Below are 18,308 nucleotides of genomic sequence, written 5' to 3'. Positions count from 1 at the left end.
ACACAGCTTTAGTAGACCAAGCACTTGAGCGCACCTAGCGGGCAATTTTAAGCCATATAATAGTAATAGCCTGTTAGATATGGATTTGAATGATCTTAACACGAGATCAATTATCTGATTTTTTAGAAATAGCAACGCTATAGCGACACAGAAACTCAATGATTCTTATCTTTAATACAGATTGAAGAAGAAGTTGAGAAATTGTTTATAACGATAGGCCTGTTTATACACTAAACTTTAGTGACTAAAGTGACTTCCAAATCTGTAGGGATAGATATTTTATATATGATGTACATATGTATTAAACGGTGAAACATGAAAAGTACTAAATTTTTGGGCAGTATAAAGTATTACACTAGAGTTGAATATGGTCCTCATTTCGACAGTCACAGCTTATGTTTAAGGATTAAGCTCAAGAGACCCTCGATAAAATTATGCGCATTCTTTGAGAACAAAGCCCCGATAATTGTGCCTGAAGCCAATCTTCAAGCGTCGAGCGCAGACATCCACAGCCAGGCTGACGAAAAGCCATATTGACCGTCTTGACAGACATATCAGCACATTGGCCATCAAACTGCTGGACAACAGCACTTCAATCCGGCGCCGAATAAGATGGGAGACTAACCTGTGATTCTCATACGTCCAAACACCTCATGCCCCCTACCATATTATAAGTAATGTCCACTGGTCCGTATCTATCTCTAGTTGTTGGCAACTTTATCATTTCTGAAGTTTCTTTGTAGTCTACTATTTACCAATAGTAAATGGATTAGTTTGCAGTTTTAGAATTACAATAAAATGCAGTAAACATGTGCATTTTGTGTGTCTATTATGTTGAAGACATGCCCAGGCAAAAAAAAGGGCGATGTAGTCAATAAATATTTATTTAGAGACTGGAAACGACAATGTCTATAAAAAATACGTAAGAGATGACTTTATAAACAAAATTCATCTGTAGCAAAAAAAAATGAGCCATTTCGTATTAATAACAGATAACAAAATTATGTTTAACAGCTAATACATAGGAAATATTATCAGAAGAAACGCCAGAAATATAATATATGTATGTATATATAATCGAAATTTGAATATTTAAATCATTGCAATTTGAGAGATGTCAGATGTCAGTCGAAGGAGAAATTTGAAAATATTATAAAATTAAAATACTTTTCAAAAAATGCATCTACAAATTGTTTTTGCACTTTCTTGCCTCATTTTCTTTTTTGAAATCCACAAAGTAAAGTCAACATCTTCCTCTTGGACAGATGACGAAGGAGTAAGTACAAAATAAATGAGTGAAGTGTAAAGTGAAAATCGTTTTGATTGTGAAAACTATTTTATAGCATTGTAGATTCTCAGATGAAGAAGATGAGTTCTGTGCTTCATATTGCTATAAATCCGTAAAGGGTCCACTTGAATATATAATTCAATTAAAAGAACAGATTAGACTAAACGAACAAAGACATATGGCAAAAAATGAGATGAGATAAAGAAGCTTAGGGAACAATTACTTACTATGGACTATATTAAAGGTCAAAATGATGAGCTACTAAAAGCAGTTAATCACTTGAGTAAAACAAATGAAGATTTGTCTAAAAATCAGCAACAAAAAAATATTGCAAAAATTAATGAATTAAAAGCCAAAATTGCGAAAATTGAGGAAAAACATCAAAACGAATTGAATGTTTTGAGAGATGCCTTAGAACGAAACGAGAAGAAGGAAAAGAATGAATCAAAAGATGATCCGAAAGCACAAAACGATAATGAAATCGATAAATTGAAATCTCAAATTTCATCTCATCATAACGAAACTCAAAATTTGTCAAGTGATCTAAGGGAATGTGAAAAAAGGCTACCGTCAACTGGATGCAAAGGCCTCTCCAAGGGCATACATAAAATAAAAATTCATGGATTGGATCCATTTAGTGCTCTCTGTATAGCAGATATTAGAGGTAATGGATGGATAGTTGTTCACGAACGATTCGATGGCAGTGAAAACTTTAATAGAACTTGGACTGACTTTGGCAATGGTTTTGGTAAATTAGATGGCGAATTCTTTATTGGCCTTAAACAATTGTATCGCATTACCAATACGGAACGTTATGAACTGACCATACAATTTGGTCACTATAATGAAAGTGTCGATTTTGCTAACTATGATAATTTTCGAATTGGCAATGAAAATGAGGATTATGCATTAAAGTCGTTGGGACAGTTCAAAGGAACAACAATCAATGAAATGAAGTCCAATGTAAATGGAAAATTTTCTACATTCGATCATGATAATGATCAATATGAGAATTCGAATTGTGCATTGACATCAGGTGCTTCCTGGTATACGGGTTGCTATGGACCGTAAGTAATCATTTTGTTTTAGGTATTTTAACAATTGAAAACTTTTCTCTTTTCTTCTAGCTACCTTAATGGTAGATATAAGAAAACTCAAGGCGATGAATGGGGTATTATGAGTTTATATGGACATAGTTCTCTCAAATCGGTAAGAATGCTTATTCGACCAAAGGTTTCAAAATCTTTCTAAAAACTTTTACAAATAAATCTGTCAAAATATTGAAACAAAAATGTTTATTATTTATTTCATTATTTAAATATATCAAAATATTCTTTATGGTGTTCAAATTACTTGGTAATTTCAATGTACCCTTTCACCCTTTTTGTGAGTAGGGTATAAAAAGCTTAGTTTAGCTAGAACTTAAACCATATGGCAATGCTTTGACGAAAGCTCTTTTTTTTTTGTTAACATTAACATGAAAGTAATATTTATGGAATAATTTTTCCTTTAAGTTTTAGTTTATAAGTTTTATCTAGTATTATTTTCAAAATATTTCAGTTAGCAATAGCTTTTGAAGAAACTAAAGTACTTAATTTTATAGAGACTTGGAAAAATCATGAGCTTTAGTCACACAAAACCTTCAAATTAAACAAAATTAAAGAATTAAACAAATAAAAATTGGTTTAAATAATGTTACACACAAAATAAATGCTGTGGTTGATTCTAGGAAGGAGAAATGTGGAAAACTTTACCATCAAAAACGAACTTTTATCTTAGAAACTGATCAAATTTTATACCAAAACAGCAGATTTAACCCGTTTCGATTTCAAAAAGTTCTTAGACGAAGAAGTTTAAAAGATTTTTCGACTTAAGATTTAGAAATTTTTGACATTTCGCTGTTGGCATTTTGACAGTTAAAGAGATTATAAAGAATGTTAACTACCACTCCAAAGAATGGGCGTAAAGAGAGCCGAAAATTATTTGAGAGATCTATATCTCAGAGTTATCCAGTAGTGATGTAAATTTCAATAAAAATATCGATGTCTATCGATGGTTTCAATGTTAATTTGATGTCTTAACATTGAGCTAATATCTCAATGTCTAATGTTTTTCTAAATTAATAAAGTTCACAGTTCACTAATAAAAGTTTTCATAATAGTATTCAAAATTAATCTTAAATGGATAAGGTATTAATGAAATATTAAAACCCGCTGGTCTTTTTTCTCATTGTTAGCCTTATCTTTCAAAAACTATTTGATAAAGTATTTATGGGCTTTACTTTCCGAATTAAAATTTCGTTTATCTTATTTGGGCTTATTCAATTTATTGTATCTGTTAACATTTTGTGAAAGTCGGTGAAAAATCCTGAAAAAAATGCACTTCAAGTTATAGCTTAAGTAACGTTTGAAAAGGCTTTTTAAAGACAGCTTTATCTAATTATATGATAAAATTTGAAAAGTGGCAAATAGAAGCGATGTTTTGGTGAAACATTGATACATCGCTGAACATCAACATCGACAAAAACATCGGTAAACATCGCCAAGAGAACATCGATGTATCGATTTTTTCTTACATCACTAGTATCCAGACCCTCCTGGCTTCCTGGACCCATCCAAGTAAAAAGCAATTTTAACATCCGGCTCTCTGGATTCATTTCTAAATTTGATTTTAATTTGGAAACATATTTTGAAGGAAAATAAATAAAATTCATGAATTCTTTAGCATTAGTAATTCCCTTTCTTTCAAACAATCTACTTACATATCTAATCAACCAACAACACAAATATGTCTATATATAACATATATTATATATACATATATATACATATATGTACGTATTCGTATTTCAGATCTATTCAAAACGAAAAATACTTAATTAGAGCGATCTTGGCTCGTAAATCTGCTAGAACTTTGGATTCTTAATTATTTCCTTTGACTATAAAGACAATTGAAACCATATATTCTTGGCGGCTTTCTAAACATAAATGCAAAGCCGATTACTAAATTCAAATAGATCTATTTGGTAATTCAATTTGCTTTTTAGCCGCCAAACAAACGAGGCCAATTACTTTTCAAATATTTTCTCGTTTGGTTTGAAAACTTTTAGCGACAGAGAAAAAAAAAAGAAGAAAGAAAAAAATTTCTGTTCTTGCCTTTTGTCTATGGGGCACGAGAAGCTGCAAGTGTGATGGTGACCAAAGGGGCAAAGGAGGCGTGGCCGGGGAAAGCGGCTCTGATGGTGGGCAGAGAGAAATCCCTTTTATGCTTTGATTATGGTAATTTTGCGATTTGTTTTTATTGCAGTGAAACATGCAATTTTCTTTACTTTGCAGGCAACTTTTCAGATATATATACTTATTCACTTTCCATGACAATGGCAAAGTCAAAGAAAGAGGAATGTGGACAAGAGGTAAAGCAAAAGAGAGGGTGAGGAATTTGCATAAGTTGTAGTGCAGCGAGAAAAAGGAATTACGGCCAAAGTATTTTGCATACATCAGACCAAAGACAGAGAAAGAGTGAGCGATATACATACATATAGTATAGTGAGATGCTCTTCGACTTTTCAAAATCCCCTCTGGGGTGGGGACGAAATTTACAAAACGTAAATTTACCTTGATGCTAATGACGCTAATGCCATTGGCAAACAGAAAGACAAACAAACAAACAGACAGAGAGACAAACATGCGGAGTGTTATCCTTATTGAATTAGATTAGACAGTTTTATGTGGATATATCAATAATCATTGTCCCCTGAGTAGATGGGGCATGGGGTATATGAAATTAGTGCTGAAACAAAATTCAATTTCCACAATTCTCCCGACCTCACCTCTATATGACGAATGTCCAGGTGTTGTAGACTGAAATTTGATTTATGGCCCCACCAGCATTTTTGATCTCTGAACAACGGGGAGTCCCATTTAACCGCAAAAACAACACACACACACCTCCAGCTTTTTTGTGTGTGGTTGTGAGTGTGTGTGTGTGAATGTGAGTGTGTGTCTGTGTCTCGCTGTGCTTATGTTGTGCTTTAATTAGGTTTTACCATATTTCATCTGCTTTGTATATCAAATACACATTTTTGCACTTAATTATTTTTGAAAGAACGTTACTTTTATATTTAAATTCAAATTAAATGTTAACTTAACAGATTTCACCACAAGCACTGTTAATTTAACAGTGAATGCTGCGAGCGCTGTTAACTTACAGCGATAACTTAAAGAAAGCGCAGCCAACTTAATAAATTGCTTAAGCTCGATCAGGCGTCGATTTTTAAGTGTGGTCACACTGTTCGTTTACCGTTTGCCTATTTTTCAATGTGTTCAAAGTTGTGTTCATTTTTTTCTTTTTTAAAAGTGGATAAAAGTATACAAAATTATTAGTTAAGCGTTGCTATAGCGAATCCTAGGGCTTATGCTCTCTCATTGTGCAAAAGAATGTGATGATCACAGAAACAACAAACGGCAAACGCCAAAAAAAAAACGCGCGCGAGTGTATGTGTGTGTGTGTGATCTTATTGTTAGTGTGTGTAATAACGGATAAATGCAAGTGTGCTCAATTTGAGGGAATTTGTTAAATTGTGAAGGTAAGTGATCTGTCCTCATGTATTCCTCAACCTCTATCTATTGATTTGAGTTAATTTTGGTTGAATTTTGTTAGGATATTTTAAAAACTTGATGAAACTGATCATTTCTTTCTATGCGGATGCAATCTTAGCATAGTAATAATGTATGTAAGAAAGACTAATCAATATAGGGGAAGAAGAAGCAAATAATTAAAGAAACAAATCAAAACAAAATCACAGTGTTTTCAACGTTTTAACCAAAATGAAGTTAGTTAAAGATTAAAGTCCTAAGAAACTCAAAAAAAAAAAAATAAAAAAACGGCAAGTAACATTTCATTTAATGAATAACTAAAAGAAAAAAAAGAGAAGACAAATTATGACTAACAAAAAAAAATTAAGAAATCATAGCAAAATAAGTTGTATATTGTGCCGTTACTTTGACTTAAACATAATGATAATTTGATGAACTAATCATGTGCCATGTCCACCTACACATACATACATAGCCATACGTATTTACATATATAAAAAGTAAGTATATTTTTAGGTATTGTCAGATTTGCAGTGCTTATCGGTTTCGGTTGGGCAAGTTGGTTATTTATTTGCTCATTTATTTGCGGCAATTTTCATTTTGGAAACGAAATTTGTAAGGCTTAGGTTGGCAGAGACACACACACACACAAAAGAGTCGATGAGCAGGATGCTCTCAGCTGGCATATATCCTTTGCGATAAGCCTTCCCTTCACTCTTCGACTTCCCTTCGTTGACTTTAAAGAATTTGTTTCTGGCGCAAACAATGAGCTGTCCCCCTGGCCACGCCCACTCTTTTTTTGGCTAAATTTTTGTGCGAGGTCATTGGGTCATCAATTTGAAAAAAAAAAAACGAAAAAAAAAGGAAACTGAAACAGATTTTGTTTGCTTTTTATGTTGTTTCTGTTTTTTTTTTGTTTGACTTTTGCGGCATGTGGCTGCGGATTAATACATATTGTGAATTGGTCAACTGATGGAATCGCTAGAGAATGATGTGGGCAGTGGGAGATTGGCCGAACCCGTGTGGAATGAGTTGTTGGGTTGGGTTCGCTGTCCGTGTCGTATATCATCAAAGTGACATTTGCTGCAGTCAGCTTCTAATTGTCGTTTATTAATGGCGCGCAGAGAGTTTTCACGTTATTCATGTTGAGTTTCTTTTCATTTGATACCCTGCAAAAAGGAAAAAAATATATGACAAAAGAAAGTATAACATAAAGAAAATGCTTTAAATCTATTATATACTATATATCTCTATATATCTCTATATAGATTTCTTACTACAGAGTATTTCAAAGTTGTAGCTCGGGTTTTGAAAGCTTTTTTGTTGCTTTTGTAAGTTTTTTGAAAATGACAAAATAGTTGATGGTTGATAAATGATTTGTGAATACTGCAGATAGTTAAGTGGAGAAAGATTTCTACTGGAATGAGAGAAAATGAGAAAAAGACTGAAGTCATAGACGACTTTTGTAACATTAACCATAAACAAAAGCTATAGATCTTTAGTTCACAAATGATTCGCTTTATTCAAAAATTCACACAAATTTTGTATTTGATAACACCGAACTGCGATTAATTTAGATGATGCTATACAACTTCTTAAAACGTAAAACAAGCTGCAAATGGTTAACCAAAAAGTACGAATAATGTCGAGTAGTCTAGGAAAATTTTTACCGTCAGATTTGATGGAAAAAAATGCCAAATTGGCATCATTACTGGTCAATTGTATATCTCTATATAGTTAGTCTATAATTTAGTCTATTTCATGATCAAGAAAACTTTAAATTTATAACTTTATCTTTGTGCTTTAGCTTTGGGCTTTCGGAAACAGAAAATAATAAAGCAAGAGCTTTTAAGACACATATTCTTATGTACTTACTTGATGTATTATTTGCTCCTTAAAAGTAATTCACATGATAGGCAAAAAAAAAAAAAAAGAAGCTGTATAAAGTTTGAGAGTAAAGTTGGTAGCAATAACTTTAATGCTATTGCTATTTGACTTAGCTCAACTCCAATTCCAATTTCATACTCAATAACTCAAACAGAGTGAAACTTTCCAATGCCAATCACTCGAAAGCAGACTTTTCCATTTGCTCTCTCACTCTGACTGTCTTCTGTGTGTGTATGTGTGTGTGTGCTTACTGACTTTACAGATTATTTGGAGAAAACAATAAATATAGCCTACAACCAAAACCCATTGAATCGCACTCAAAGTTGGCTCTGCCAACTCCTTTTGATTTTCCAGCTGCTGCTGCTACTTTCAAGATGAAAAACAACAACAACAACAACATCCACAATCCCAAAGAAAAGGAATGAAAAAACAAAAATAAGGGGCAAAGGGATGGTAGAAAAAGGAAAAACATTAGAAAATCTGTTACAAAACATGACAATGACAAAAACAAAGTCATCAACGAAGTTGAGAACAATTGCAATGAAAATTGTTGGAGGAGCTAGCTCCTAGCGATTGGATAGAATTGGATGACGAGAAGAGTGGTTGGGTGTAGGGGTGGGGGTGTGCGGCGGCGGGTGGAGACGGGTTGAACTTATTTTGCATGCGACCGTGTTCTGGTTTATGATTAAAGTAAAAGCATTGCATGAATATCGAATCGATTTTTTTTGTTGTTCTTTGTATTTGGCTCATTGCAATACTCTTTCCACAGTTTAGATGATAAGATCTACTGATACCCTGCCAGCAGAGAATCATGCACATAAAGTAATCGAGTCCCTAGTCATTCTGGAAAGTTATGGTCATCTACATGGATAAACAAAAGAAGACAAACAAAACAAAAAAAGAAACATTTGATAGTTGACTTTGCCGGGAAGTAATGCAAATAATAACAATTTGGCACATTTAGATCTATTCAGCAAACATTTCAACATTTTATTTTAGTCCAAGTAAATAAATAAATTGGTTACAGCCTCTATAAGGATTCTCGAAATTAAAATTAGAGCATCAAAGATACGGTCATGATCTTTAAGTCTCTCTCTCTGTCTGTCGTTCGCTCTCTCTCTCTCTCTCTCTCTCTCTGTGTCTGTGTGTGTTACTTTCTCTCTGGCATGACATGGGAAACTTCATCATTGTGATAAATGAGCTTTTTGGAACAACACGTTGAGGACTCGACAAAAAATTGATGCACATTTTTCAAACCAAAAAAAAAAAAAGAATCCCTTTCCCCTCCAAAAAAAAAAGAGTGGAAAAAGTTTTGCTTTTTAGTCGAATTGTTATTAACAAGTTTTTAACAAAAAATGGATGCAAAGAAACAAAAATAAAAAAAAAAAAAAGTTCAAAGCTCGTGGATTTAGTTCTATGGGAAACTAACTACAACAAAATAACAAACTTTAAACATTTTCAAGCGTTTACATTTCATCATTATCGTCATCATCATCATCGCCATCATCATCATCATCATCATCGTCATCATTATCGTCGTCATCATGATGCAAATGTTTGACATGCTGAAAAAAAAATGGCGAAAAAAAAGAGAACGCAGTGAAGCTTCTTGAGCAAACGACTTTGGCACTTTGATGCCACTTTTGGCACGTGCTCCCTTTCCCATTTACCCGGCCTTGCCCCTCCCCCTACCTCACTACCATTCCCTGCTCTCCTCATCATTCAGCACCCACTTAAAACTTAGTTAGTTTGATTCTGACTGGTTTGTTTGGTTGGTTTCGGTTTAGTTTTGGTTTGCTTCATTGTTATCCACAGCCAGCAATTTGCCATAGTATAGAAATAGTTGCGTTGGCGTTTAGAATAGTTTCAGTTTTCCACCCATCCATTTTAATACCTTTGCAATGAATAGGGTATATTTATTTGGGTAAGGAATTTGCCACGCAAACAAAGAAGCACTTTTGATTAAATAAAGTTGGTGTATCCATAAAAAACAAACATTTAGTCGGGACGTTTTTTAAAAATTCCCTGGTGATTCCTTAAAAACTTTCTTGAGAAATTTCTTAAAGATTCCTCGAGATATGCTTTAAAGAATTCCTTGCGAAATTTCTTAAAAAATTCCTTGAAAACTGCTTTTAAATTCCTTGAAAACTTCCGTTAAGAACTCCTTGAGAATTCTTTCAAGACTCTCTTGGGGATTCGTTAAGGAATTCACTGAGGATTTCTTAAGGTCTTCAAGGTCATCTATTGGGATTCCTTAAGAACTGATTTAAGAATTCCTTGAGAGCTACTTTGAGATTCTTTAAACAAAACTTTAAGTAATTCCTTGAGAAATCCCTTATACAGTTTTTATCAGAAATACTGTTTTGCTTCTTGATCTAAAATTTTGGCTAATTTGATTAAGATCAGTGAACTATTTCATATGCAAACATGTGAGCGTATACAAACTTCGGCATTTTGCAAGTTTTCTTGACTCGTTGGGTTTTTTTTTTGCTTGTGGTGGAGATTTGCAAACAGCATTTTGAGCGATTGCCAAAAACGCATTAGGATCTCAGCCTGCTGCAGTTGCTCCCAGGCAGTGGCCTGGGAAATCCCCCAACAAAATGACTTATTCTGTTGGTGATGGCTTTTGTGTCACTTTTTTCTGGGGTTTTTTTTTTTTTCTGCAAGTTCATCTTTGTCATATCAAGTTATTGATTTTTTTGTTTGTTTTGTGGGAGCAAGTTTTTATTTGAGTTTTCCCTTTTACTTAAACAGATCAAATGGCATAAAGAGACTAGTATTAGCGGTGATCAAGTTGAATCAGAAAACAAAAACAAAAAAGAGAAATCAAAGAGTCAAAAAACAAAATATAAATAAATGGAAATACAATTGAAATGAAGTAAGTAAGTCGTCTCGCCGACTTGGGTATACCATACACCAGGTGAAACAAATATTTAAAATTTCGAAAACCAAATGTATGTCTACTAAATTGTTTTAACATGCCTCATACCATTTGCTATCTCGCTCACTCTACAAACACACAAGCACTCTAGCGCCGCCACTAGCCAACGGCCAATTCTGCCCTTAGGGATCGCGTAGCAAAATACGTTCATACGTATATTTTGAATGTTTCTAGTCCGATTTCAATCAAATTTGGTAGTTTGATAGAAATAGATAAGATTTATTAGTCTGCCAAATTTGATCGCGATGGTCAAAAAATTGCAAGAGCTAATCGGTTTTTTCTAAATTATGGAGGCGGAAGTGGGCGTGGCAACATATTAAAATATATGTATTCTGCGCGCATACTAAGCCAATATACATACTAAATTTGGTGAGTTTAGCTTTGTTAGTTTTCGAGAAAATCAGTTTTGTTTAATTTTCGGGGGCGGAAATGGGCGTGGCATAATTTTTAAATAGTCAATATCTGCGCGTCTATTAAGCTAAATTACATACCAAATTTAATGTCGGTAGCTTTCATAGTTTTTAAGAAAATCAGAGTTATGTAAATTCCGGGGGCGGAAGGGGGCGTGGCAAAAAGTTGGAACAATTATTTTCTGCGCGCTAACTAAACGAGTATATAAACCAAATTTGATGTTTCTATCTGCTATACTTTTTAAGAAAAACAGTTTTATGTAAATTCTGGGGGCGGAAGGGGGCGTGGCAAAAATTTGAAACAAACTCGATAAGCGTACATACTACACGAGACTGCATACCAAATTTGGTGGCTCTAGCTCTTATAGTCTCCGAGATCTAGGTGTTCATACGGACGGACGGACGGACAGACGGACATGGCTAGATCGACTCAGTTTTTGATCCTGATCAAGAATATATATACTTTGTGGGGTCGGAGATGCTTCCTTCTGCCTGTTACATACATTTTGGCGACTTTAATATACCATTTCACCCTATGGGTGTATGGTATAAAAACACTGTCAAGGGTACTTAAGTTAGTTGAAATTGGTTATTTTGAAATATCAGTTGGCTTGCTCGGGGGCTTAAGCGTAGATTAAGTGGGTTTTTATTAGAATTGTTTTTATGCCCACCATTCAAATGCCTTTTTTATAATTATTGTTCTCCATCTTGGATAGGTATAATAATTTCTTTCCATATGTTTCACCAATAATAAGCAACAGTTTCAAGCTATAATATATATTTTCATAACAAATTGTGTGCCAATTGAAAACCTACAAACTCTTTGAACGAACACACATTTTCAATTTTAATTTTGTAAGAAATTCTACTCTTTGAGTTATATAAACTGAATAAGCGAATAATACAAAACACTTGTTGGGGGAAAGTTACTTTAACTGAATACTTGTTTAGTTTCTTGTTAGTTAACAGAATGAGTTTCAATTTTCTAAAGGTTCTGATATTTTTTCTTTTCTTTTCTTTTCAATTTTTTTGCGTATTCTTCGTTTTAGTTATTTGGGGCAACTTTATGAAATATTACCCCAACCCCACTGAATCCTCTCTCTCTCTCTCTTCTTAGCCATTGTCGTGAAATGTGAAAAGGCTTTGCTTACGTATTAAAAATTATGATTTTAATTTTTTTAACGAGTAGCAAGAAGAAGAAAAATAAAAAAAAACTAAACGAAAAATGCACTGGAACGGTTTTTCCGTTGAAAGAATGAATGAGAGCAAGAAAGAAAGAATGAAAGAAAGAAAGCGGCATGGAAAATAAAGCAGTGCCATGTAATCCAATTGAAAAAATAAAGAAAGCACAAGGACAACACACTAAGGCACATGCAAAAGGCGGCATTTAATTTAAGGGCGTGGCACACAAACACAAAATATGTTAAATAAATATGAAGAAAGCCAGAAAATGAGTGAGAAAGAGGGAATGGGAGAGAAAGAGGTGGTAGTGGGGGGGTTAAGTAAGTTAAAGAAAAATTTACATGGCTGCTTTTTGCCTTTACTTTTAAGTGGTTTCCCTTGTTGCCATTTGTATGAGTGAATGTGCGAAAGTCTTCCTCTCTCTCTCTCTCTCTCTTTCTCACTCTGTATGTATGTGTGTATGTGTGTTGGCCACATTTTGTATTTTTCTTCTTCCATTTTTGCATTTGTTTTTTGGCCCAACTCGTTCGTTGGCTGGTTTTTATTTTATTGTTGTTGCTGTTGCTTTGAAGTAAGTGCATTTAACTTTCTTTCTCTCACTTAAAAAGTGTTAAGTGCGCTTGAGATTTAAACCCTTAGCTGACTCTTTGTTAACCTTCCAACCCCACAATGCCGCCGTCCACCTCCCACCTCAACCCACCTCCGTTTTCCTCACCATTCTTCAGCCCATGGGAATATAGCCTTTGTGTCAAGCCTTGTTTATGCTGTTGACTTTTGTATGCAAGTGTTTTCTATACCCCCTAAAATCTGATTTCGAAAAGTATATTAGCATTATACAACATTTCTATAGACTCTCTAGAGTCAATAAAGTTTTGAAGTAAACTAAAGCATACAAAAAGGAACCACTTTTAGGTAAAGAGATCCACAAGGATCTCCATAGGACCTTCTCTAGAATAAGAGATTCTGATAACGATCAGAACGTTGAGATACTAGCTAGTTAGAGGCTTTAAAACAGGTACAAAACACTTACTACAATCGAAACTATGAATCTCTTAATGCTTTAAAAAGACTTAGAAAAGCTCGTCACAAATAGTCTTTGACTTGATGTATTATGTGTTTTGCAGGATAATCTAAAGTCGTTGTTTCCTTAATTTTTGTTTTTTTTCTCTGTCAAGATTCTCTCTGTATTCATTATGGAAATTTGGTGCTGACCCAATTGTATGAATTACACAGCTGTTTTGTTTCGATTTCAGGTTACACAATTATATATATACATATATATCAACGTAACTGTCCCCCATTCTGTCCCCCCACCAAACTTCTCATTCCAAACCAAACAAATGGTCGGGCCATCACAATTTTCTGTCTGTCGGTCTGTTTGTATGTCGTTGTTTTCTGTGACAATGTAATAAAGGTCCAAGTTCAGTTTAAACCTGGTCGGTCCCTGCATGTAAAATGAAATTATGCAAATTGTCTACAATATGAAACTTGATTTTCCATATTGTTTAACAAAATATATACATACATGCATAAAAAATCATCATTGTTTAAAATACTAGGTAATCCAGTGCATTTCTTTGATTTGATGATAGTCTAAAATGATTTGAATGTAGAAATCATTTGTAATCTAATAGACATTGAAATAAAATTAAAGCTAATTCAATAGTAATAATTACAAAAATCACAATTAGTTCTACAGGCCAACTAGAGAGCTAAATGTACCTAAACCTAATCAAATAAATTAGGTTTAAACCACGAAAATAAATGAAGTAAATTTTGTTGCTAGAAAAGTACATAAACAAATTCTTTTATTTGTTCAAAACTCGAAAAAGAGAATTGAATAAACTGATTAAGAAGAGAGACTACTATAGAACTAATTAAATAAATTTAAAATTCAGATATGAATAGGTATTAAAAATCTTAATAAATGATGATATCAAAATGTAAAATTTGGAGTATAATACATAATACATAAAGAAATTGATATCTTCCGTTTATTGGGGTATTTCCAATACCAATGATATATGGTGACGTAACGAATACATTCGAATATCTATATATATATAGAGTAAGCGAAACAAAAACGAATATGAGGGCGCCTTCTTTTAAACGAATTGTAATCAATTTAAACGCTGAAGTTATGAATATGTGTAGGCTAACGCTAACTCTCACTAACACTAAGCAAAGCCCTCCTAGCCCTGAGGATGCTTGCCGGGACTTACCAACATGAGGATGCTTGCCAGGGCTTACCAACATATGCAAGGGATAATCATGCGAATAGATACATACATACATATGTATAAATGACTTCAACTTTCAAATACATATTCGCACTTCCTTGTCTTTCTCTCGCCCTTTCTCTCTTTCTCTTTTGAATCCATCTCAAATGATTTGCAGACACATTTTTAATTGTTTATTGATTAAATTAAAATATTAAATATTTAACAAAACTTGTTGCATATGAATATTTTACTTGTCTCTCTCTCTCTCTCTTTCCACCACTTGACTAATTAAAATTTTTAAATTTCGCATACGAAATAGAACGAGAGGAGTGGGGTGGGTGGGTGTTGACTAGGTAGATCGAGGTGGCAAAACAAATTCTTCTTTTCCTTTATATTTCCCATTTCTTTAAATCCAAGATAACAACAACAAAAAAAAGGAAAGAAAAAAAAACTTTATTTGATAATTTATGACATAAGGCGGCGTCTACGATGGCCTCAAGAGAAAACTAAGAAAAGGTAAGAACATTTTGGTGGCAGTATCCCCTCGTCCCTCGTCATCTTGACTCTAACCACCAACATTGCCACGAACAACAACAAAAAATTCAATTAAATGCTCAAGTGCTGCCTCAACCACAGAGACATTCATTGTGCGTTTTTCGTATGTGTGTGTGTGTTGGCAGACGCTCGTGTGTGTGTGTGTGGGCTTCCAAGGACTTGTCCCAGCCGGTGATTCCCATAATGCCGAGGGCTAAGGTTAAGGAATTTAATTACCTTGCGGTTTTCGAGAACATAACTTTCCAAAAATGTTGCAAAGCGGACATCTTTTTTTTATCTCTTTTGGTTTTGTCGTCTTTTGTTTTTTTTTTGTTTTTCCTTCATTTTTGGCTATTTTCATTACACAATTGACACTTAAGCTGAGAAAAGTTGAGAAAATATTTAGCATTCTTTTGTGACGCTATAAAATTGATAGAAAGTAACCAAAAGAATTTCACTTGCTAAATATTCTTGCATGAGCTTAAAGAGCAAAATGTTTACGATAGATAATAAAGATTAAAATTTTGCTTTATTAAACCAAACTAGAGTTATTTGTGTAAGTTTTGTAACATCAAATTTTTAAAGTTTTCTCTATTGGCATTTATTTCTACATGACTAAATTTAATATTTAGCAAGTTGTGTTTTGAAATTGTTGCCTTTTAAGTTTTTTAATGTCAAACTTAATAACAGCAAAAAACGATATTTTATATATGTATAATAGAATATACTATATAAGTATTGAGTGTTTAACTTTACTGCTTAAAAGACTTAAATAGACAGATTGCTATCCAAACAACTTGAATTAAATTAATCCAATTAGGCGTACGAATTCACCAGATTAAGGTAAACCATTTAAATTATCTTTATTTATACGATATTAGAGTACGAAGTAGGAAAGTTCAATAATGACAAATCATAGCAAAGGCTCGTTGTTTGGACCACATACAGATTTGTGTTAAAAGTTGTCAATTTCAAAAAGAAGTTGACTTTCTGATCTTTTACTATCGGTTTGGTTTAACATTGCATTTTAGTTTATATTTATTGATATTAATTAAAGGGCATTAATTGTTTTGCAGATTACTTTACTGCTGGGTGCACGGTTCTCAATTTACGCTAGAGATATTTTAGTCACTATGATTGTTATCCTTTCGGCCAAAGGGTCTTCAGAAACATTGTCTGCGTCTTTTTATATTTCCATTAATGTTGCTAGTACTTGGTACTTCCCATGGAGCTTAAAAGGAGATTAAACCTTAGACGCAACAGAGATCGATCGTCATGTATTCGGATTCAGTTCAATTCTATTATGCTTACTAAAACTTGTTCACTAAAATAATTTTACAAGTAAATATAAATTGAACTTTCATTTTAATAGATCATTTAGTAGAGTTTGCTTTAAGTGTAGCTACAGAATTGCAGGCAACTAATCAAAAACTAGAACCGGGTATTACACACGCACACACACACACACACACAACCATGACAACCAGCAAAACGACAAGCGACAACCACATGGCAATGACCAAAGTTCTCCCTTCCCTTATGTCTGTCCCTCTCATTCTCTCTCTTTAGCTATTTGCTGTTGGCTTAAACCGCCATCACTAATTTGTTAACATTTAACAGCAATGCAATACCAGAGCAACTAATGCCCAGTCAGCAGCAGCAGCAACAGCAACAATAATAATAACAACAACAACAACAACAACAACAACATAAACAACAACTACAATGAGAATCGTTGGAAATGCATCAAAATTGCAGTCAGTTCAAATTGTAATGCAGCTGATGAATTAGCTTGGCTAAGAGTTGGCTATGAGAGTGCAACACAAGGGGTTGGTATTAGCCATAGAAATGAGCAATATGCAACAATTACTTACATACATACGTACACACACACACACACACACACACACACACACACACACACATCACATACATACATCACATGGCATATGATTCAGAAAGAGAGTGAGAGAGATCGAAAGAGTGAGATTTAGTAGAGGATAGAGTTTGTGGGCATGGATAGAAAGGGAATTGTCGTAATTAGGCTAAAAACATAATGAGTTTTTATTGTATGAAATTAAAAATCAAAATTCATTTCATGTGAAAGGATTCCATTTTCCATTGCATGCCCAATTAAGTATGCTATGTTTTTTTCTTTCTTCTTCTTTCTATTCAATTTAGTAGATATTTATTTATGGAATTGTAAAACGTATCGCCTGCCATTTAGTGTAAGCATTTACAATTGGGTCATTTAATATTGATTAGTCTAGCCTGAAAAGTCATTAATCGTATTAATAACGCTTGTACATTACGATATAACGATTCATTTGATGTTTTGATGGATTGTAGAAATTAACAACAAATGGCAGATGCATTTTATCGAAATGTAAATTTAGTAACAAACAAAAGAACACTATAATGAATAGACATTAAATTAAAGATTTGCAATTTGAAAAGATTTTAATTTTAATTTTTTAACGATTAAAACAACTCTTTTATGCTTTATTTTTGGGCATTTCTTTTGTTTTTTTTTTTTTTTTGTCCCTCTGATGATGATGAAAGTTTTCTTTTGTGCATGAAACTGCTTAAGTCACTCTCAGTGGCAGTTAGTCAGTGAGTCAGTCAGTCAGTTGTTGCTTTTGGGAGGATGGGATTTTTTTTGTTCATGGCAATTGTAATCCTTTAAGCATCTTGTCGAGGATAAATGCAATGCGCTTCATTTAAAATTTACTTTTTTATTTAAAAGTCTGCCCCTTCTTTTTCTTTCTCTCTTTTCACAACTGTTCTCTCTTGTTACAACTGTTGTTGGCTTTGCTCTTTTATGGTCTACTTGCTGCTGCAGCTGATTGTTGTTATCACAATTGACGAAGATTACGTTTATGGCCTTGCTACAAGAGGGAAGGCAGTGGGAGTCAGAAAGGGATGCTTGATAAAAAGGTCAGTTAAGAGGCGCAACTGGCATTTCGTATTGTTCGAGTTGTTGTGAGTTGTAGTTAAAGTTCTTTTTATTTTCTAGTTAAGTGGGTTCATTTGTGTTTCATTCTGTTTTTGTGTTTTTTTTTTTATTATAGCACAGATAAAAAAACATGAACACACACAGCAAGGAAGATGAGTAGTAACTAAACTATGCTTTAATTTAAATGATTATTTCTCCTAAAATACTGAAAAGACCTTCATTTCATTCATAAATCAAACATTCACTCACTTCTTTTTGTACATACATACATAAGCCAAAAAGCTCTACAATGT

Source organism: Drosophila willistoni (assembly GCF_018902025.1).
Source record: "Drosophila willistoni isolate 14030-0811.24 chromosome XR unlocalized genomic scaffold, UCI_dwil_1.1 Seg144, whole genome shotgun sequence".
NCBI lineage: Eukaryota > Metazoa > Arthropoda > Insecta > Diptera > Drosophilidae > Drosophila > Drosophila willistoni.
The sequence above is the reverse complement of the archived record's forward strand: the minus strand, read 5'-3'. Positions refer to the sequence as shown.